Consider the following 24,454-nt stretch of genomic DNA (forward strand, 5'->3'; position numbering starts at 1 on the left):
TTATGAGGCAACACTATCAAATGTCGAGTATACACAGCTTTAGTTCGTCCGATTCATCATACGTTTAAAATCTAATACTGACTAGTATAGTATAGTACGCATAATGGGAGCATGTAGTAGTTATTTTAAAATAACGGTGTATGTTGAACGTTATACTCATGCAATATGAATCAGATAAAGTTCTTCGTGTATGCATTTGAAAGCAACATAAATTAAACGTTTAGTACATGTACCCACATATGCATTCATTTACATTATGTTACATGATGATGCGCAAGATTTGTTAGGATTCGATATTTTTTTCTCGAAATCGATTGTTTTAAACTGAATCTAGGTAATCAACAGAATTGGAACAAAATGTGGTGATTAATTTATGAGAATTGTATAAGACATATTTAGAATTGCTACACGATTAATATTAGTATTCTTAGCTGTTGTAAACGAGGTTTTAACAATATGAATGTCCTATGTTAACACACCATTACACTACATTACACGATTATATTTGCATTATGTTTAATAATAGACGAGTCTTTTTTAACACGTTATTCTATTCATTGAATCATCCTCACGAACATAGCTATCTACAACGACATCGTACATTTGTATTTGCCAAGTTAATATGCATCTATTGGAAAGGGGCATCATAATGTTTCAAGTGTTAAAATAATACAAGTGTCACAAATGTTTTCCAAATACGTATTGGTATATTTAGTTGAATATATAATTTAGGTTTTGTAATTTACGAAGAGAAACATTATATATGAGAAACATTCTATAATTTCCATGAAGCGAATAGGTTTTGAAATTACATCAGCTACAATTGGTTTCGACTAAATTGTTCGTCAAATACCACATTTATATAAAGATTGCTCCGTAGTTAAATGATGTTAATATCATCAATGGTTTAAGGTTATTGGTTTGAGCATTATGTTACTTCTAAAAAGAAATAAACTTTCTTAAAGTAAAACATGCATAGCAATATTTTGTGTAGCGCATGTAGAGGTATATATTGTTTTTAATTATATATATATATATATATATATATATATATATATATATATATATATATATATATATATATATATATATATATATATATATATATATATAAGTAATCAATCGAATTCCAGTTTGAACCAAAATTGACACAATTGTGATCACAAAAACTACATATTGATTACAATTTAGTTAGTAACGCAGATAAATGATAGATAATTGATATCTTAAATTGCCTACCTTGTAAAACTATATATTAATAGTCAGCTCGATAAACAACATTCAGCCGTTTGGACTTTGCAATTTGATGCACTGGTTTGTCGGGTTTTAGTTGCTGACCAATTTTAGAGATGGGTTTACTTTCAAAATAATATGCTTGGCAGAACCATGCGTAGAAAAAGGCAGCCACCTAATTGTAAATGAATGAAATGATAAAATGTGCACAATTAAAGGTTGGTGAGATTTCAACGTAGATGCATACACACTATATCATAGTTCAATGTTATGAGCAAGGAAAAGAAATCGTACTTAACATCATACTATGAATTTGTTGCAACTTGCGGCGCAAATTTCATAAATTAATGACACTTGCATGTTCATAAATACACTTATTTAATCCGCAGCCGCATCACCAGGATAAAAACCCGTATTATAGCATGTCGTCTTTTATAAATGGCTATGTACCTAGTACCAAACAGTGAGACGCACAAACATGTTGTACTATATGTAGAAAATACGCACAAACAACAATAATCATACACGCGCCACAATCTAAGATCGTAGTAATTACAAACCAGTAATTTAAAGTCAACTTATATCTTCATTAGGTTAATATGATAACATTCTCAGAAAACACATTTTTAAAGTTGTCATAATACTACTCATAATACTAACACTACAAGTCACGCAATCACACATCACTACAAATAATGATCAGGTTTATAGACTCACTGCAAATAAAAACGGAGCAATAAATAAAAGTATCATATTCAATTTTTAGGTTCATGCTTCATCAATTGTCTCGAGGCATAAGTGTATCTGCGGTATTATATATCAAAGCCAGTTTGTGTGTAAAGGCATAATTATTGCGATGTATTGTGTGTTTGAGAGATTAAATAATCAGTTGTGTAAATTGATATGTTATTTATAAATAAACTGAAATTTGAATTGCCCTTTTCATTATAAAATATTTAATTTTACCGCATATGTTCAGTTTGTGTCGTTTTGCATGCGTATAAGAAGTTTCGTCCGTCGCATAACCAACTTGGGACAATTTATTTCAACGAATGAATGCTGATCATTGTGGTAATGGAAACCGTCGTGCATTTAGACATACTTAAATAATATTATTATGGCAAAAGTACACTATACAATAGAGGTATTGTATAAAGTAAAATGTAGCTTTTTTATTTTCTTTTTGGCCATAACATAGTGTGGCTCAACAAATACGCATAACATTATGTCTACGAATACAATGCTATAAAAATATTCAATTATATCTGAAAAGTTATCCCGCAATAAAGAGAAAAATTCCCTATTTTGAAACTGTTTCCTATTTTTTGAATGACTAATACCTGGTCAACATGTTTTATTGCAACATAATTAATAATATTTACAGTGAAATACATACACAGTCTAATACCTGCTTGTTAAGCTATTAATATAATAACTCACTTATCGACACAAGATTAATTATGCCTACAACATTTTATAATAATTCGAGTATTAATGAATAATTACTTACATGTTTGTTCGAGTATGTGAGTAATGACAATCCGTTAATGTCTCGAATGAAATGAAAAGTGTGGATTTTACGGGGATTTTCTGAGAGGTACTTTTTAGGTGTTTCAGCTCACTTTAAGTTGTATTCTGGTCACTTCGTCATATATATCTTTATAGGATAATAATTGACATTATTATAACATGTGTTCATTCTGTGTGGAATTAACTCCTATTGTTTACAAGGTGGTTATGATGGCCCTTAGGCACTCAAATGAGTTCACGATTACGTTCAACTCAGTCTAGATATTGTCCAACTAAATATTCTGACAACGTTATCCATATAGAGTCATAAATGTGGCCTAAATCCTTGCAAACATGTTTTTTTTAAAGATTTTACCTGGTAACCTAGTTGTTTTAACTCCCGTGACCAAGATTAGAACTACCGTAATTACTTTAAGTTTTCGGGCACCCTCTATTGTAGCAAAATACTTATTTTTCGTGACTCTTAATTTTAGGACATAACGTTTTTTGTTGTCCCTAATTAATGTATCTAAATGTTCGGACAGTATATTTTACAACGTTATTCTACAGACTTCGGCTCTTTTTTTGCTTATCTTGTGAAACTTCAATAATGTTTTTACAAACGGATTAAGGTAATAAAAACCTGCAAAGATGCATGCTTGAGGGCAATGGACCATTACATTTGCGTATAGGGGTAAAAACCATGCTACCGATAGACGACAATAGATTCACCCAATACATTCGAAACAGTTTCGTCCTGTTAAGGAAGCAGAATGTTTTATGCTTTTACCTATTTGATCTTTATCATTTCAGACAAGAGTTAGCAAAAGTGTGAACTTTAATTTATTTTTTAAGCAGAACAAGAAAATGATTGTACATTGATTTATTAATTTGATTTCAATATCAAACAGTATCCAGATTAAGTTTGCAAATCCAGATTATTTGCAAACATTTTTTTATTTATTGTTATGAAATTGTGCATATTTGTAGGGAGCAATGATCACATACATGTAATTGAAAAAAAGAGTTTAAATGTTTATGGAAAGTAGAGTTATTTGATGATAAAGTTGCCATTCCCCGTGGGATCCCAACGGAGTTTTGGCTCCCCCGTTAAGAATTGCAATTGTCTCAATGGAGTTTTTTTTCCAGACGGGAGAAATTTACCAATATTTTACCAAAAAAAATGTGATTTATATATTATGATTTGTTTTCTATTTCAATGTTTACAAATACACATGCTTAAATTATAATTGTAAGAAATATGTAGTTTAATAAGAAAAAAGTGTTTGTGGATAACTTCCATTGGAATTTGACAAACTCAATTTATAATTATTGAATTTTCTTAAATCAGTACCAAAATTTATGTTGAATAAAATGTCTTTTTGGTAAGAAATTAGACCCAAACATCGATATTTCTGTAAAGATGAATTTAAAACGTTGCATGATTTTGAAAGACTCACTGTATAAAGTGACTTGTCTCGAAAATATATTACATTTACCTTTTGATAATACAAACGTTGCTTTTATCCATTACTGTGATGATCAATACAATTCAGGAAGACCATTACATTGGAAACATACTAATGGTCATTCGGAATTGTATTTCTTTTGTTATTTATTCCCTTGTAACAGTTTTGGAAGTTCTTTGCTCGAAATTATGCTTGGAACCATGTTCTGTGCAATGTCGTAACTTAGTGTACCGGCTACATTCCACAAGTTTTTACACAAAATGCCTGAATAGGGCAGTGTGTTAGGTTCATTGTTTTGTTACTGTAGTTGTTTGTTTTTTATCTTTAACAACACCGTGCACAGAAAACAAAGTATAATATATAAATTACATTTTTTGTCAAATATTGATAAAATTCTCCCGTCTGGAAAAAAACTCCCGTTGGAGAACTGCAATTCTTAACGGGGGAGCCTAAACTCCGTTGGGATCCCACGAGGTATGGCAACTTTATCATCAAATAACTCTACTTTCCTGAAACTCTTTTTTTCAATTATATGTATGTACTCATTGCCCCCTACAAATATGCAAGATTTCATTACAATTGTTTAATAAAAAAGAATAAGTTTGCAAATAATCTGGATTTGCAAATTTAATCCGGATACTGTTATAATTATGATTTTAGACGCCTTAATTTGTGTCTCTAAATTTTCGAATACCTGTAAATTAGGAATATTTTTGGTATCTAAATTTCCGAAAACTTAGAGTCATTACGGAAATTCGAGATATTGTCCCGATTGATAGATACACACAACCCGGATTCAAACTCGGTGACAAAAATGAACAGGCTTGCTAAATCTCATCAAGGTTGAGTCATACATGTGGCCTTCGCTGTTTTAAGACACACGTGACACAGTTTCGAATTCTATCTTTATATTTGTTAAAATAACATTGTGTTTACGTTTCATAAGCATCGAGCCATAATTGTGGCTTGTAGAGGGGTAAATATATGCTTTTCTGACCCATTTGCTTTTATGCACGTGATCTATATTCAAACATGGTTTGGATATTATCTTGATTCACATATCTACCAAGGTCAAAAACTATAGGATAAAATGTGGTAACACGCTTAACGTTAACGACACAAATCAAAGTACATAAGACTTAGCGCACATTTTGATCAAATAAACTCACATTGAGCACTCTATTCCTAACTGAGATTTAAAGAGGGGATAATGCAGGTCAGATATTTGAAACGTGGAAAGTATCATCATACAGTGACCAAAAACATATGTGTTAAAAATTATTGTAAACGTGTTATTAAACAGTTAAACAACCGTTGAAGACGCTGACTACGAAGCCCAAATTTGGGTGAGTAGTATAGCTCAACCTTGTGTATGGATAGTTAAGCTTTAAACAGTTCTGTATTAGTCAAACTATTATTTTTGCAAACGGACGCTTCAGAACAAATGCGACCAATCCCGAGAACATAAACATGTCATGCCTAAAAGCTGGGCATTGATGACAGTGGCCGAATAGAAGTTTATCTAAAAATCTTTAAATCAGTTGAGCTCAGGCAGATAGACGCGACAGTTGACAATATATAAAACCACGTGTGATATCACCCTCGATATAATATATGGTAATTTGCGCGTCCAGAAACCCAACCACTCACAATGTTGTATCGATGAAAAAGGCACATCAATCAAACATATACTTAAATTCAATTTAGTTATATCTGTTGGAAAGCTATGGTTCTTTATATCAATATAGGACTTGGCGCTTCAATCCTGTGTAGTTTATACTTCTTCACCCTGAATATGTTTGAAAATTTTATGATAAATATCTTGCCTGTGATTGAATCTGTGTTTGGTTTAAATTAACTATTCACAACATATATCAAACTGTATTACTCAACAAACGGAGTAATGCTCAGATGATAATTGCATTCAGCAAGTACACATTTCTATTACTGTGTCATTATGTAAACTTTCTAAAAAATAAATCTGATTGTTTTGTTATAACAGTGGCAATATATCTTATGCTACATTTGCACTGCGTTCATGTTTAAGTTTCTATGTGAAATACATATATAACATATTATTTTGATTCCAAACAATCAAGCACTTTTACAAATTCAACATGAAACAAACATACCATGGATTTGGTATGTCACGTTGGTCTCTCAATTTTTTTGCAAAATATGATTAAGAAGATGTCGCACAATGATATATGTTCAAAGAAGAGCGCTTTAAGCAGATAGTGTTTTATTCAAGCACGAGTGATGTCAATTAATAGGATTTCTGGGTTATTACAATTAACCAATGTTTACTCTTTGGTAAGGATTTGGTAAAATCAACGCAAAGAAGATATTTTTTTCGGTACAAATACAAATCAACTTCAATTTGCTGAGTCGAAATGAATATATCACCCGATGAACTCCAAGCAACCTAACTTCGCTGCAAGACAGACAAAGACAGCCTGTTTAGGCGTGTTGTTGCTTTAGACATATACCATTAACAAACATTCAACGTAGGAAATGCTTTATTAAAAGTTGCAACGACAGTCATTAATTGCATACGGGCTGTACAATGACAAGATTGAAAGATATTTGAAGCAATCTCTTGCACGACGGTTACATTACATTCACCTCTGTGTTGGGCTCAGAACGGACTATTGTTATGAAAGCGTCTCATTCATGTCATGATCATACCAAGCGTTCATCATTGAGGATACAGTATACTTAACAATCTCTTGCACGACGGTTACATTGCATTCACTGCATTAAAGAAAACCATCTCATACCATGATATCTTATATCAGTCTTAATTCATTATTATAAAATTGATATGGTTTCTTGATGTTAAGAAACCAACATACATACACACGTCGAAGCAATTCCTAACGTCACTCAATAAACATTATGTTCAATTGTTGACATTTGTAAAGTACGTGAAATGATTCCATCTGCGTAAATGGGCAATAAAATAGTTCCAAAGAGTTGCATTAAAACTCGCAAGTTTTTGCACGATTAATCGTACATTTAAAAGTCATATTTCTTAATTTAATGCATGCGATCTTAAAAATCCAATCAAATATACATTGAATGCGTTTGTTCGGTTTTAGCTATTTTATAGACAAAATGGCGTGCTGAGCCTTTCGCAGAGTTGTATGTGAGAGCAAGGAACGACAACTCTGCGTGGAGATTGTATTTGAAGATCACCGCGAATTTAACACCTCAAGTTGTCAATTATAAACTGACAATTCTAAACTATTTGTACTCGCCGTTCACTGTATTGCCACAATGCCAATGTCCTAACGATACATTTATATTTATATATACATACATTTTTATCAAATAAATGATATCCAAGTTAATGGTATTAATACAATTTATATTATTTGAAGTGTATTTCGAAGTTTATTTATCTATATGTGTGTTTATTTGAGTGAGTTAAACTATATCGAATTCAAAATATCATTTGAAAGCATTGTACTACCTCAAACGATCATATTTCCTTCTAAAATCAACTGCCGTTCGTTAAAATACATTATTGGTAGATGTCACAGGGACTTCTGTTTACAAAATGCATAATGGCGCATTATACCTTTAATGTTCATGGGTATAGCCGAATGATAAAAAATAATGCTATTTCAGATAATACTTATATAAATTATTATTGATAGATATCAATTCTCAGTTTTATATCTCACATTTAGTGCAGTACCATTAATGCAACAAAATCGGCAATAATAACATTATGTCTTGTTTAAAAATTGAATATCTGCCAATATATAATTGCTTATATAAATACTATATTTCGCAAAAGATAAATATTTGCCAAATAAACATTTTGTAATTAAAAAAAGCAATAACAAAAACAATACCCACCTGTTTATTCAAATGTTTGACAATCCATGGGTGTATCGAATGAAATCGAAAGTAAGTAGGTATGAATTGTATGGGGATTTCCTGTGACGTACCGTTGATAAGGTTAGCAACACAACCCTCGCCAGGTGGCGAAAGATAAAAATAATGTTAGAATGAAACCGAAAATACACTCCTGTATTTTGAGTCTCTTTGTTTGTACTTTGAACTTTAACATGAAATGGTTGTTAACAAACACATCATCTCTAAATGTAGACGAAAAACTATACACTTATATATGGGTAATCAAAATCAGAGTTTGTACATTTAATGTTGATCGGCATTGTAACTTAGGCTACTGTCAGTGTCACAATCTTGGTATTAATCGGCGCTTTATGTTACATATTTTGAAGATAATCATACCGTGTAGGAATTATTATAATTTTAGGGATTATCTGTTAAATTCGATGATTTAAAATGTTTTTTTGCAATTCTTGTGCACTTGTTCGTGTCAATGTTGCTTAAAAGAAGATCTAACGATACCACAGAAACGTGTTAAAATGTCAATAGATGTTATTAAAAAAAATTAAATTAATCTTTTAGTTTATATACATTTGTTAATTGAATCAAATGTTCGAAGTTTTGTTTACCTCATGCCTATTGCAATCGAGTACTCTCGCTTTTCGGATGTGACATCTTGACACTAGGTAAACAACTCGCGTAGTGTATGTAATTTGCGGGTGTGTATGACACTATCGGCTCTGCGTGGTTAAAAACGTTGTTTATAAACAAGACATGGATTTAATGGGAATAAAATCAATCTTAAAAGGTACATCGTTTATTGCGACATTGTTCGAGTTAATTCAGAAATTCTTTTACTTTTTTCCTTAATCGCTCGACTCAAGGTAATTGTAGAATACTTATTTTTTCGTAATAATCGGTGATTCATCCGTTGATTTATCGAGTTAAATCTTAAGTAAGTTGATAAGGGTTTAACAGAGAGTTCCCATGACGTACGTTGTAGTTGTGATTGGCACGTTCGTCATTGCTAATTACGTTGCAATAATTTATATTGAATTCGAATAGGTTTACAGCAAAATGGAACAATGTGTAACTATCTTCTTAACACACGTCCTGTAAATGATGCTACATTTTTACCGCTGTATCTGTTTTATAAATTGTGTGTGCACTGTAAGGCCATGCCTATTTATGCTTTGTTTCGCTGAGGCAATCATTTTCAAAGTTGTGAGTGTTCCGATAGTGAATCAAAGATAACATTACAGCAAAATGGAACAATGTAACATCGTTTACATAAACATTTGATTTATTGCATATGTTTGATTTATTTAGGAAATTCCAGACATGTACCGGGTTTTACCATGTTATCTTGATAACATTTGAAGTGTTTGTCTTCCACAAGTGACATGTTTAAATATACAGCTCTCTAGATCACCCGAAAACTTTCAGTGACAATAATGCCCTTATTGCTTCGAATGAACATACGGACAATAAAAGTGCCCAACACTCTTAATACTGTATAGTTATTTTACAAAACAACACGCGGTTATTTGTCCATATATACTTCAATGTTTGTACTATTCAACTGATGATCCGTGTTGAACAATAACTTGATACCTGGTTAAAATATCAAAACAAATGATCAGTGTACCAAGGAGTACACACTATGAGCCGCCTAAAGTTGATATATGCTTAATATTCTATGAACAGGCTTTTCTTTTCGAAATGGTAAGCCATAAGTATACATTGAGTGATTTGCAGAGCAAGTCGATACATGTAGTCATATGATAATTTGAATACAGACACGTATTTATTTTGTACAGTTCAATACAGCTGATTTACCGATTCCAGAGGACATTCTAAAATATAATCATTTTAATATGTAACACATCCACTATGTAAATTAAAATCATAGGACAATAACATGTCGCGTCTTGATATTAAAGTAACTACCATAGCATAACGAAACGGCGATTTTTTACGAGAAAAGGTGCACATATATAATAATCATTAGCGTGCATTGCTAAGAGAACATATTAGTTTTTTATGTTTATATCATACGCGTTTTTAATATATAAATACATTACTTAATACATTATATTTACTTTACTATTTGAAAGTTTTCACTATGTTTTTTTTCATTGTAATATTGTGACTTCGTATTTAACCTCATATGACCCAGTTTAAATGAGATATCATTAGGACATATGTTATAACCAAGTTTCAGGAAGATTTGTGTGTTTAGTTTTGACTGTCTTTTGTCAACAAAGCCTCAAAAGGAAAACTTCCCAACCTCCTGGTAGTTTTATTTAATGATTGGACTCTTAGATTACTATCGTGTTAATAAGGTAAAAAAGGTTTCACATAAACCACAAACAGGAAACTGCTAATCCCAATCTCAAAAATACTTTTAAACGGATCGGGACAATGTTAACACTAGGCTCTGATATCGTTTGGACTAAAAACGCAACTTCAATAATGCAAATGTCGATATTTATTTGAAAAACAAAATAGTATGGCCATGATTCGTAGAGGTGTGACAAACATGTGGAAAAAAGAGTGTTAACAATATTTATTAAAGTTATATAAAATAAATGCCCCGCCTCCGGGCTGCAATGCTATTCAACCGACAGATACTTTTTTGACTCTGCCCATATACAATTAGAACACACAAGCCATATATAGAAAGCTGTGCCGCTAACTAGCGGTAATATTTTTTAACGAACCGGAACCCTTTTTGAACTCGGCTGATTTATCATTTGAAAAACAAATGCCTTGACCATGATTTGTAACGTGGTAAATGTTTAGAACGCACGGCGAACGACAAATAAAAGGCGATTACTAACGCTCACCATGAAATCTTTGTTTTCAGTCACGCTAAAGAGGTACTACACGAATTACAATGTATATTATAATATCAACACAATTACTGAGATGCATGTTATTGCGTATGGTATCCCATTCATTTTAATCAACAAGAAAGTTCGTGTATGTATACAAGAGGCTAGCTTTTCTTATAATCATTTGGTAGTTTGTATTACTTTCTGAATATGTGTTTTTTAGTTAACTGTATCGTAAATATTTAACATATATAGAATTAGGAATCCAGTTTTTCTAGCCATAGTACCTTCATATAATACTTACATGTTGATTTTTGCAACAAAAAATAAAAATAGATACGAATTGTTGATGATCAGTTCTGTATCTATAATTCAGATAATTAACAAGACCTTTGAGGCTGAAAGGATGGAGTGATGAATGCCATTATGTTTTATTTATACTTTTGCTGATTCCGTTGTAAACGATTTTTGTTGTTTTTACATTATCACCAAATGTATGAGAAAAAGCACTATTTGGTCAACCCTACTTTTACCGATACACATATGAGTTACCTTAATAACGGTTCGATTTAAAATATTACATATAATATTAATTATATTACTTTTGTAAACCAATCTAACACAAAAATAAGATAAACGTTTCTTCCATGTCCGCCCATTTTACTCGAAGATTAAACAATACCCGTGGTCTATGGAGTACTTACACGTGTATTTTATTCAAACGAGTGAGGAACGTTTTGATTCACAGTGACCTAGTGACATAGATTTAGACGGATTCGTTCAGGATTTCAACTTGGCGTATTTATTGTCAAGATTAACATTATGTTCAAGTTTCATAAATATTGGATGACACATGTGGCCCCTAGAGTTGTAAATAGCTAAATGTTTATTACAAACATCACAAACGTACAGCGACAGGCGCCACAATTTATAATTTTGATCACTTCGTGCTAAAGTGAGCTGAAAGATCATGCATTATGAAATAAAACAAATATATAATATGGATCCTGTTTGGTGATCATTTTTATGTATACATTTTGACGTTATAATTATGAGTATTCTAAATATCAATAAGTTGACCGGGTCAGTAACAATGTTTGATAGCGCAGTTGGTTGAAGCGATGTGAACTGTTATGTGTTCGTATAGTCATGAGTTTTATACAAACGATTTGGCTGTTTTTTTCTATTATCTTCTATTAAAATAATAGTTTTTTTAATGAATACATTTTGGAAATGTGCTATTTAATAGCATTAATGTAACAGCAATATAATGTGTTGTAAGATTCCATTTTTTATTTACATAAACATTAACTTATACTAATATATGTATGTGTTTGATGACCGTAAGAAATTAATTCCATTTGCTGATGTTAACTTCCGTTTTTTTATCATAGGGTAAAGCGTGTGCCTTTTAAGATTAAATTAAAAAATCACGAAAGCTATATAATGAAAACTGCCTAGCTCCATGGAGACCATATTTTTCAACGAGCCGAATCCACTTGCTAACTCGGCCGAAATATCAACATACCCCTGTGAAAGTTTTTAATATAGTATCTGATTTTAATATGATCTGATCTGATATCATATCTAAGATTACTGGACGTTTAAGCTTAACGGACACAACTGTACTTGTAAAGATATTACTCACAAAAAGGGGTTGAAGAGTACCAAAATCGTAAGAAACCAGACAAGACTGTACTTAAAAATGTTAAAAAATTCTTGTGCTCAGTGGAGCGAACAGGTACTGCTACATTAATGAGTATGAATCATTATATCATTAGAATGCATTGCCTTATCACAACGAACCAGATGTCCTTCTAAAATCAATAGCTGTGCGTTAACAAAATTGTAAAATATATTTGTTAAGGTAAGTAGCGTCGACCCAGTAAATAGTGACGAATTAAATATGCTCATTAATATATTCCAGTGTCAACAATGAATCCGATATTAATTTATGAATTTGCCATACGCATAATTAAAATCCATTCTCGATTCCTAAAAAGTCTTAATTTGTGTATCGCCGACAACACGTTCGATTCCAACACAATTTATAATATTTACAACTATAACGTGTATAGGGTCGAATAACAGATGCACTAGAAGAGCTACGTAGGGAAAATCTCATATTTACGCAAAAGTCAAAAATCAAATTAATTCGCAACTTCATGTAAAAATAAAGTCATACGAAATAGAAATACTTACCTTTTCGCTATGTTTGAATAGTCCGTTGACGTCCCGAGTAAAATGGAAAGTAAACTGATAAGGAATTAACGGGGATTTCTTGTAAACAGTGTCAAATATATTGTGTTTATTTGTACCTTGATACATATGTTCGTTTACATTGTGTTGGCTGTGAGACCTTATTTATTGATGCTTCAGGTATCTTCGGAAAACATGTTTAAGGTTTGTTGAGTGTTCTAAAAGGCATACAAAAAAAAACACAAGTGTTTACTGAAACCGTTTATTTATTGCGTTTGTGTGATTTATTTGGGAAATTCTATTAACCAAACATGGGGCTGGTTATAAATCAGTTGAAGTGTTTTACATCCACCGTTGACATGTTGAAGTTAACGGCTCTCTGGGGTTATCACCATAAAACGTTTCGTCAGATTAATGCTCATAAAGCTACTAATGCACAGTCAGAAAAACAAATGTGTCCGAAAAACTTAATACTATGCATATCTACTATTCTGACACAACATACGGCTATTTTCAGAAAAAAAACACACAACTAATGCATCAATTGGTTATTACACATTCTATCATGGCTTGTTGTTTTAAAGACAAAGACGGATAGCAAGTGTGGTATGTTCTACGTAACACTATGATGGATCATAATGTTGATAACAAAAATGTTAAATAAAAGACTCGTTATCCGTTGGGCAGCGATCATAACCTTTTTAATTAGTTTTACGACCACAAATTTAGAAACTCGCATACACATTATATTCGTAATGTTTACGATGAAGATGGGATAATGATGGTGATGATGATGATTATGTTGCAGATAATTACGATGGCGATGAGGCTGATAACGATGCTGCTGTTGCTGATGCTACTGCAGCTGCTGCGTATGCTGATGACGCTGAAATTGATGAAAGTGATGGTGCTGATAATAATGATGATGGTGGTAATACTGCTGCTGCTGTTGATGATGATGATGATGGTGAAGATTATGGTAATGATGATGATGATGATGGTTGTGTTGGTGGTTGTGGGTGTGGTGATGGTCATGTTGGTGATAAAGATGTGTTGGTGATGATGATGATGTGACGCTGATGATGATGATGATGAATATTATGATGACGATTTGTTGGTGATGATGATGATGATGATGATGATGATGATGATGATGATGATGATGATGATGATGATGATGATGATGATGATGATGATGATGATGATGATGATGATGATGATGATGATGATGATGATGAGGATGATGATGATGATGATGATGATGATCCAGTCATATCTCTACGCGGAGGTAGGACGTTTCTGTGTGTAATTTCCACATTTCATATTTTACGTTTTACACCTTAAAACTAAACGTTGTATCAGTTCATGTAAGGCAAATTGTAGTGAATCTGAGCGTTTGTGCCCTAACAGTGGCAGATCTTGTTAGTTAAGACGTATGCACTTTGTGCAATGGTTTACATTTTAACTTAATTTTAGTCGTTATATTCATCGTTCGTATCTTCGCACAGTATAGATTTACAAATCAAAGAACCTCATTATTTGTAAATGTTATTCTTATGTTTATATAGAGAATAATAAGTTAGTGTTGATTATAGATCAGGTTTATCATGCGAGGCTTAGAAAACAAAAAGCACGAGCCTTGGCGAGTGCTTTTTTCGTTTTAGTGCCGAGCATGATATACTTGATCTAAAATCAACACTAACCTATTATTCAATATATCCCACTTTTTTTAGTAAACTTTTTTAAATTAAACGAAATTAGTTTTCATGAGTGTTTGTCGTACTTTGATAATGACTGTAGTGTAACCAAGGTCAGTGCATTACTCCGCGTTCCAAAAATAACCGCTGATCAAATAATCATTTTTTTTTAAATCAGAATATCGTTCTGTAACTAAGAGTCGAGCGTTATAAATTACAAGCTGAATCATATTGAATTGCAAATCTTAAAGTTTTATTATATCAATATGACATTAAGTTGTTAAATACAAGGAACTACATTTATTAACAACGTAGCCTAACACCACACACAATTCACTTTCGATATCAAACTATCAACTCGATCACAAGGTGCACAATATTTGCTTCTTTGTTATACTATGTGGTTATTTCGTGACAAAATAACACAAATAACTTGGATGTAAGCTAATTATATACATTAACATTTTGAATGTGGAAAGTTGCACCAAAGAATTATGAGGCAAAGTTGTTTGAACTAGAGAAAGACACTTGCTGGTGAAGTGACTGGGTGGGCGAACATCAAGATCAACTTGTTTGACGGTTGACAGTGGTTGTTCGGCCATAGTTTCAGTGCATGAAGGCGAACAAGAGGAAGCTGTTTGAATGTAACATTTACTGTACTGAGTAAGAATGTTTGAACACTTTTGCTGCTGTTTAACAGATATGTTGGAATAATTGGTTATGGACTGGACATTGTTGTGCCCTGTTATGACCATGGTTTCAGTGGGTGGAATGTTTGCATTTCGAAGTTTTTGGACCAGGAATTTGCGAACTGAGTGGTTCGTTAATCTCTTGTGCTCGGGAAAGCCGGCGTCTTTTGCCATGGCCTTTAGCATCTGACCTAGCTTGTTGCACTCCAATTGTTGCATGAACCACTGGGATGCAGTGTCATTTGTGCGTATTACCAGGTAGAAAGGGTGCTAACTAGAAGAAAAATCAGATGGACGCATATCCGAGTACAGCTTGTAATTAACACAGGATTTCTTGGCCCAGACGATTGTTTTCCACGGTCAAAGGGGAGCAACTGGAACTGAATTCTTTAAAGGGGAGCAACAACAACAGAACCGATTTTCAACATACTGTTAAATTTACCTAATACTGGAGGTTTTAATGAAGAATAGAAGAAACCAGCAATGTTACATAAACGTGTAAATAAAATTTTACACGAACTGCTTTGTCTTTATGTGTGTCATGTGTATTTTCTTGAAATCGAATGATGAAGTTACATATATAATTAACCACTTTCTTTCCAAAGACGATCTTTGAACACTTAAACGGGCCTTTAAACGTTTTGGTCAATTAACAAAATTGAAAAAAAATGTTCCAGATTCGCAAATGTTCGTTATAGTTATACTATTTGTCAGGAAACAGTACAACTGAACATTTACCATGCTTTAAAATATCCATTATATGTATCTTTTGACGGTTTAAAAACCAGAAAATTATAAAGCGTTGCAACGCGAACCGATTGGATAATTTGGAGAGTTCTGTTTCTGTCTTTATATTGTGTTTTACTACGAGGATTACTTATATAAAGTATAACATACAACACTTATTGTATGAGCACGGATGACCGATTGCTAGTCCACGGATAGTGGACATGTGTGCCAGGTTATTTCAAAATCCATTAATAAATGGCAAGGTTATGGCTAAGGCAGGACATGTCGCACAGACAGACGGTCAGTACCACTGCTATATGCCGCTTTCTTCAAAAGAGGTGGGGATAACATTAATCAAACCTCGAATGACACTCATATTATACACATACGTCAACATAACTCTCATGGGAAACATAGCTGGAAAATGGGATCGACTGCGGTAATTATATTAAAAATATTTATATAAATTATCTCACTTGTGATATAAGCTTAATATCTGAGTATAGTGGTAGCGAGCTTGTTCTATGACTTGGTTACTATTTTTGAAAGCAAGTCAACCAGATTCAAACTCGGCTTTGTAAATTTCAAGATAAACGTTTTGACTTATCTTTATCAATATCAAGTCATTATTTGGTCTTAAAAGTTTTAACGATGGTTTTCTAAGGTTTGAGCTGGTGGCGTAGTTTTTGAATGCCTATATATATCGTCCACATAAACAATCTATAGAGTTGCAACAAGCTTGAAGTTGACGACAAACACCACAAACCGCACAGCAGATGACGATGGATTACATAGTGTGATCACAATATCTCACATTTAGCAATTAAATGATCACGTGAGCCAATACAAACGGTTCAAATTAAGCTTCTATATTTTGCGAACTACTTACCATCTATATAATATACGTTAATTATTCGATGAAATAACACATATCTATATCAACATCTGAGATTTAACAGATTTTATGCGGTTCGATATTTAATTTTAATAAAACTTTTATATGAAAGTCATATACAGGTTTTATCGTACCCGGTTTATGAACTCTTGATGTGCACACGTATCATTTACAAAGGGATTTATATTCATAAATGAATTGGCTGCTTGCAACTTCTAACATACATTTAAACACGCATTAATCAGCATTGTCATATGCCAAACAATAAGTATAAAGCACAACAACACGCACTCTACAACATTGTAAATATTTTTGGAATGTACTTATACATGTTGTTTCTTAATACTGTATAGGCATGAATATACAATATGGCAGACTACTTGATCACAATTGTTTTTCCGCGCGTAATGTCATTTGTTATATTTTGTAAACACTGTATCTTAAGCATGTATAAGACGCAGTTCCCGCCTGACGTACCAGTTAGGAGCATTGTTCGCATTGAACAGATGTAACAACTCTTCGTATCATATAAGCGCTATTGTATAGTCTCTTCCATTTCATAGCAGTGTCCCAGCATGTTCAGTGAAGTCTCGTGGTGATACAGGTTGATTTTATTTCTCTTATCACACATGAAAGACGTCAAGACTATTAACGAATTAAGCTGTTTGTAACGCTCACCGAGTGCTCCATACGTTTAGTACTGTAGATAGTGTAGAAACTGACGAGCATCCATCTCAGCAAAATCTAAACATAATTTTTTCAAAATAATTTATCTGCTGAACTTCCTCTTCATTGACATTCCGATTCATTTCAAACAACAATATGTTTGAAACACTGTAAGATTCTTTCCCATGAAACCGGACACATAATGTGAATGGCAGTTTACTGAACCCGTTGTCACATTACCCGATATCAGGTTAGCAAACACTGGGAGATTATCATCACCTTTTATACTTTTAAATCCGCAGACAACCTTGACTCTGCTGTGATGCCTCCTCTCCACTTCCTCTAACACTCTATCTGACGCGTGAATATGTCCACAGCGATACAATAAAGAAGCCAGCTTTAAGCGACTGGAAGCTACATGAGTGTTTATGAAATATTTGAAACGCATTATACTCTCGTTTTTAGCACTGTTTTGTAGTCGGAAACAGTCAGATGATTGCAATGAATTTACTTACCCATACATGTGTCTAATGAATTCTATAGCCACTCTTTTCAATCTTACATTCGTATAGTATTCAACAACAATTTGTAATGCATGTATATATTTTGCTCGAGGGCTATATTAGATGAGTGCATTTAATATATAAATGTGTTCATCCGACTAAACATAGCCTTCCGACATCCAAACCGCAGAAGTAAGCTGATTCTGTTATGTAAACATCCACGCCTCAGTTCTGCAGCTTGTACAGTTTTCTGTATACCACAGGTACGTAACAAACTTCCTATGTTATCTATATCAATATAAAAAAATATCCAGTAAGTTGTTTTTAATCATGTAATCTATATCACTAAAAGATCGCTCTGCTGAACCTAAGAGACTTTCCCGTCGAACAAGTTCTTCTTTTATGATAAAATGCGGGAGCCTTCCCAATCGCAGGAATGTTCGATGCCCAGTTTAAATCGTTCAGCGCTTAAAAGTACTTCCCCGAATTTGTCATTACGTGAGCTTCATGAAACACACTGATCACTGGTTCGGGTTTGTCCTTTCGGATGATTTGTAGCAAATACTGTTGCAAAGATGTGATGTCGTCGTGGAGCAGCAAAAGGTTCCTTATTCAGGCCTTCCAGTCACGCCAAGTTGTCATGATATTAAGGTTGCAGGGACTGTATAGGAAATCTATATCTGACTGGAAGCCGGGTGTTGTCGTCCGTTCCGATTGGCTCCCGAAGTGAAAACATTCTGAATTGGTCATTTCTAAGTTCGATACTATAACCTCATGCCGTCCACCCACAAGTTCGTTATTCTCCGCTGCAATACAGCATCCTTCCCGGCTCCAATGGCAACCAGCACTTCTGACATCCGGATCGACAACTCCGTGAAGTTTTCTGATATCTTGATATACAGGTATTATTTCAAGTTTTATCAATGATGACACTCTGTGATATATAACTATCATGTTGGTTCGTATTATTCTGCATAGTTATATAATATTTCAGATAAACAATGACTATGCCATTGGCTTCAATAAATATTATTTAATGCTTCTTGATTAATATTTAAGTGTGCTTCTGTTTTGATAGTTTTGTATAAAACAATTCAGATGGTGTAATATATGACATCAAACGTATTCCTAGTATTTGGATTTACAAAGTTAAGTATTATTAAGAATTATATTTGACATATGTTAAGTCGTTGACCATGTACACGCATATTGATAAATCCATAACTGCGCAGGTACAGATACATCAGAAAAGATACAAAAAAATATTAGGTGCAATCGTGATGTTCGCTCTATAGAAAAAAATGAAATTGAGCTGCAGGTGAATGGTGCGTGTTTTTGTGTGTGAAAATTTGCAAACAAAATAACATTAAGAGTTATATCAATTTTGCTGCATGTGTCATTTGGTCCACCAGTGCATGCCTGAGAGTCTGGTCGTCAGTCAGTCCGTGTGTCTTGTCAGTCTGGTTATATGTCCGTCTGTATGTTCGCTAGCTCGTACGATCGCCCAAAACCCACTTGCATGATTCCCGCCTTCCACCTGCCTTCCTATCTGTCAGATGCCTGTTTAGGATATACGAAATAGGAGCTGAGCAACTTTAAAAAAAGTTCACAATATAAAGAAGTGAAACTCCAGCTGCTGAAGCAGTATTGGACTCTCATTATAAACAATTAGTTGGTCCTTTATTTAAGGCAAGTGACCGATTACCCAAACAGTACAAACAGCACAATACAGCACAATAAAAACCAACATAAACCCAAAATATGAATAAATCTGGGGTCACCGCCTTGGAACGGTCAATGCAAAGCATTGGGGGTTTCAACCGGTTATAGAGCGCTCAACCTCACACTTGGCCAAGCAATATTCATAATACATTTATGTGTATAAAATTTAACGTCATAGCATTTTAACTCAAATTAAACAATAATAAAAGGGAATTAAAACGCATTCAATTTAATTACAATTTAATTACTCAATGGTATTGAAGATACCAGAGCAACAGAGTTACAAATTTTTGACTCAAGATCATATGAAAAAACAAACAAGTGTCAACTACATTCCGTCTTTATAGCAAAAAATTTAAGAATATAGCGTCATTAAGTTAATATTTCAGATAATCATCGCGCAAATACAGAAAGAAGCAGCAATAATGGGTGTAAAAATTCCATATTACATTGCTTGGTTGTTTATGTGACTGCTAAAAATTAAATTAATAATAATTAAATCAAACAAGAAACGCCTATCAGAGAGAAAATATAAATAAAATTGAACGTTATAAGACCAACATTTTCGTCAAGACAAATATAATATAAATGTCAAGGGCTGTGTATAACAGACAGTTTTGATCAGCGGTAACACACATATATAATACAATGACACATAAATACCAAAACTGAAGCCATCACATTATCTGCAATTTAATAAACATCGCGGGCAACTGTTTATTACAAACAGTGTGTTTTAGCGGAACGTCGTTTTCTGTTTCTGCAGGTTTAATAAAACAATTTTCATTTGTCTTGTCAGAAATGTTTTTCCTGTAAAAATGTGTTTGTCGGTCGCACTGTTTCGATTTTTGTCTATCTTTTTGACTTAACGTAGGTTGGTAAATCTTTCCGATGCCTTTGTACTTTATTTATAACATTTAGATAGTGCAAAACAAGAATGCAAAACATACTATATGTTAGAGAATCAATACGTGTGTATCAATAACTTACATTCAAAAGGAAATCTTAATTTAATATAATTTAAATATATGTGTTTGTATCGTTGCAATTATAAACAGTTTCGTGTTCAACTGGCAAGAAACAAGATGGCATTCGACATTAATAACTCGGCAAATTAGCGATCGCTTCGCCCACCTGGTCACGTGACTTCGATATAAGAAATACCCACCAACTTTGTTTTGTTTGTTCGCCTTTACTTAAACTGTTCTATTTTACAGGAATTTGTGTTTTTCACAGTTATGGTATAGTCACTACCCATGGCGACAATTGTTTAAGGTGGTATATTAATGCTCTGAAAGGGACCTGTACAGAGTTTGTCGAAATGAGAATATTTAGATTGTTTGTCACGTATTCAAAATGTAAACGAACTATGTACATCCGTAAGCGAAATTACACTTATGCCGGAGAATCATAGTGCAAATGGCTTTTCGTTTACGAATCATCTTTAGATTTTTACTCCAAGGGTCTGTAGTTAGAGCTCCGGTGGGAAATCCTTTTTTATGTCTTTAATTTTATTTTTAATTAATATTTTGGGTTCCGATTACATTCACATTAATCAATCTAAAGCATTTAATGACACACTTCAAAACATTTCACAATATGAAAACAGGTCCCTTTAGGGCATACTATTATGTCCGCCGTATAACTTACCCATACCAGAAGAAATTAATACATTTGTCCATATTTTCTTATTTTGCTTCAACAATATACATAGCGCTGGTAAAGAACAGCGAAATGTTAGTTATTAATATATTTAAACGATTAAGTTTTTAATATGTATACACTTTTCATTAAAAATAGCAAAATTCAATAAATCTGCATACATTATGTCAGACTCTGACATGTTCGCATCACATATGATATATAGAGAATACTAGGTTAGACGAGCGACATAAACTTCTCTCTTTTCAATGCTAATCATAGTTTTCTATTTATCCCATTGATTATTTCAACTTGACATTTAACATAAATAGATCTAAAATCCATAACAATAATTTTAATTCAGTCTTAAAAGCGCTTTAAATCTAACGATTGTAACCAGGCGTAGTGATATAGAATGTATTTGTTCTGGTACGCAAAATAGTCTTTAAAAAATTCACACAAAAACTGTAAAACGAGAAAAAATATCACGATATGCCTCGCTTCAATTTTACGCAGCATGCAAAATGTAACAAATTACGACAGCGATTAGAAGATTTTACTTTAATATAATTCATTTTATTTTCGAAAGATAGTGATCAAAATCCAATATAGAGGCGACAAAATGATGTCGATGTCAACATACATGTACATGTAGATTTACATACAGAGTCGTTGTAAACATAAATTATATACAAAAAACTATACTCGCCTAATTTTTTCATGCACGCTGCAGATTTTGATGGTGTCTAGATCTAGCCTTCACATCCTGTAGTTTGTGACCCAAACACAAGATAATCCTTAATAAGTATATTAAGCTTTGAAACACTTGTTGCAAACGGGTTATTCTTACTGAATAGATTTTCTTTGCTAAAATAACACAGACAAAGTTTATACATGAAAGAAAATACCCTTACGTTTACTTACATCCAAAAGCAAAACAAATGGAATACTGAACCAAAATACACACTTATCAGTATGGTCTACAGACACACACAATTTCACATCCAAATAGGCACGCACATTCTGAAAATCAATAACACGCATAAGCTAGATCTACATGTAGATCTGAATCCTTCGTCTCACCGGTTCCATCCGAGGTAAGTAGTCCATAGAATATGCACTTTTTCATAATAACAACTAGTATACATTAACAAGAAAAAAATGCGCGTCTTTAATGTTTGATTCCCAGACATTGCATACTACTTTCGTGTACACCAAAAAAAGGCAAAAGATGATATCACATATTTTTGAAAATGGCACAATAAGTATGTCATTTTATGACGCAATCAATCAGCTGATTGGCGGATGGCGAAAAGTTATGTCCCATGACTTTATCTAAAGGTTGAAAGTTGTATAATTTTAAAGCTTAAGTTTTCTCGACTCTAGAGATTCCTTATGTAAAATCATTCAGTGGTGGAATAAAAAGTAGCCCGAGTACGCGACAGGTATATTAAACAAGGTGAGATACAGGCTAGTTTATTCCATAAGGTGTTATACCATTAATGTCTGTTTAAAAATGGGATAAATAATGTTTTTTAATCAATTGTACTCCATTAAGTAAACTTGCATTGACGTCAATATATTTGAATAACGTTTATTGAAATACTACTTACACTCTTAATCGATAAAATGTACTGGCTGTCAACACAAACATGTCTTCGTTTTATTAAAGTATGATGTCATGTATATTTAAGATGAACTATCATTTGTGACAATAGTATAATTATAACAAGAGTTGTGCTTGTTTAGCGTTTTGGTTTTGTCTAACAATAGGCTTAAAATGTACAACCACATGTCAGAATAGTGGACCTGAGTTCAGCTCAATTTAAAGAACCGTCTATGGGGGTTTGACCTAGTAAGGATGCTATTGCTTTTTTAAGAATTTAAATGTGTGCATTACTTTTAGTAATGACATGCTCATGCTGAATGAGACAGTCCGAATTTAAGAGATATTAAACGTTTCTTTTTAAGGGTTTGGAGACAGTCAGCAAGTAGGATGCAGTTCCTTATCGGAGCAGTGAACTCTTTAAAAACACATACAGTGTATTGCCGCCAAATGGGGTATAATTCTAAAATTCAATAAGATCAAAAATGAACAATAACTGATCAGTATTTTGTATTAATAGTCGATACTTTTAATAATAATTGTTATTAAAACTCTTGTGATTTCACTTTAAAGAGGCCTTTTCACAGATTTTTGCATTTTTTTAGTTTGTCATTGAATTCTTTATATTGATAATTGTAAACACTGGAAATATACGTCTCCAGTGAAAAATCGTGAATAAAATTTAAAAAAAGAAAAAAAGTTACCCTCAACAGGGCTCGAACCACTGACCCCTGGAGTCCTGGAGTAAAAGTATTAACCATTTAGACCACTCGGCCATCCTTCCTCATGCAATAATAGATGGGAGCGTGGGAGCGTTCTTAAGATCTCCCCCAAAGACACCAAGTACTGGTTCTAGGCCCAGGAAACGGACTCGAGAGCGTTTATATAAGCCTAAGGCTTTCGACGCGATCGAGCTAAAATAAATAGGTTTAAACTAAACTAATAATAGATGTAATTTATACTAAATATAAGCAATCCTCGTAGTTTCACAAAATTAAACAACAAAACAGAACTCTCCAAATTATTTAATCGTTTCGCGTTGCAACGCTTTATAATTTTCAGGTTTTTAAATCGTCAAATTATGCATATAATAGCTATTTTAGAGCAAGTTAAATGCTCAGTATAACTGTTTCCTCACAAATATCATTACTAAAAGGAAAGTTTGTGAATTTGAAACAACTTTTTTCAATTTTGT

General features: G+C 33.0%; 1 protein-coding gene across 1 annotated transcript in view; it reads right to left on the reverse strand.

Annotated features, from left to right (window-relative positions):
* Positions 1-8,129, reverse strand: part of LOC127840107 (uncharacterized) — a 273,000-nt gene extending 264,871 nt beyond the window's left edge. The window contains exon 1 of the mRNA XM_052368553.1: positions 8,079-8,129. The gene's annotated coding sequence lies outside the window, so the exon portion shown is untranslated. The remainder of the gene's footprint in view (positions 1-8,078) is intronic.
* Between the last annotated feature and the right edge of the window lie 16,325 nt (positions 8,130-24,454).

Source organism: Dreissena polymorpha, chromosome 7 (genome assembly GCF_020536995.1).
Source record: "Dreissena polymorpha isolate Duluth1 chromosome 7, UMN_Dpol_1.0, whole genome shotgun sequence".
Lineage (NCBI taxonomy): Eukaryota > Metazoa > Mollusca > Bivalvia > Myida > Dreissenidae > Dreissena > Dreissena polymorpha.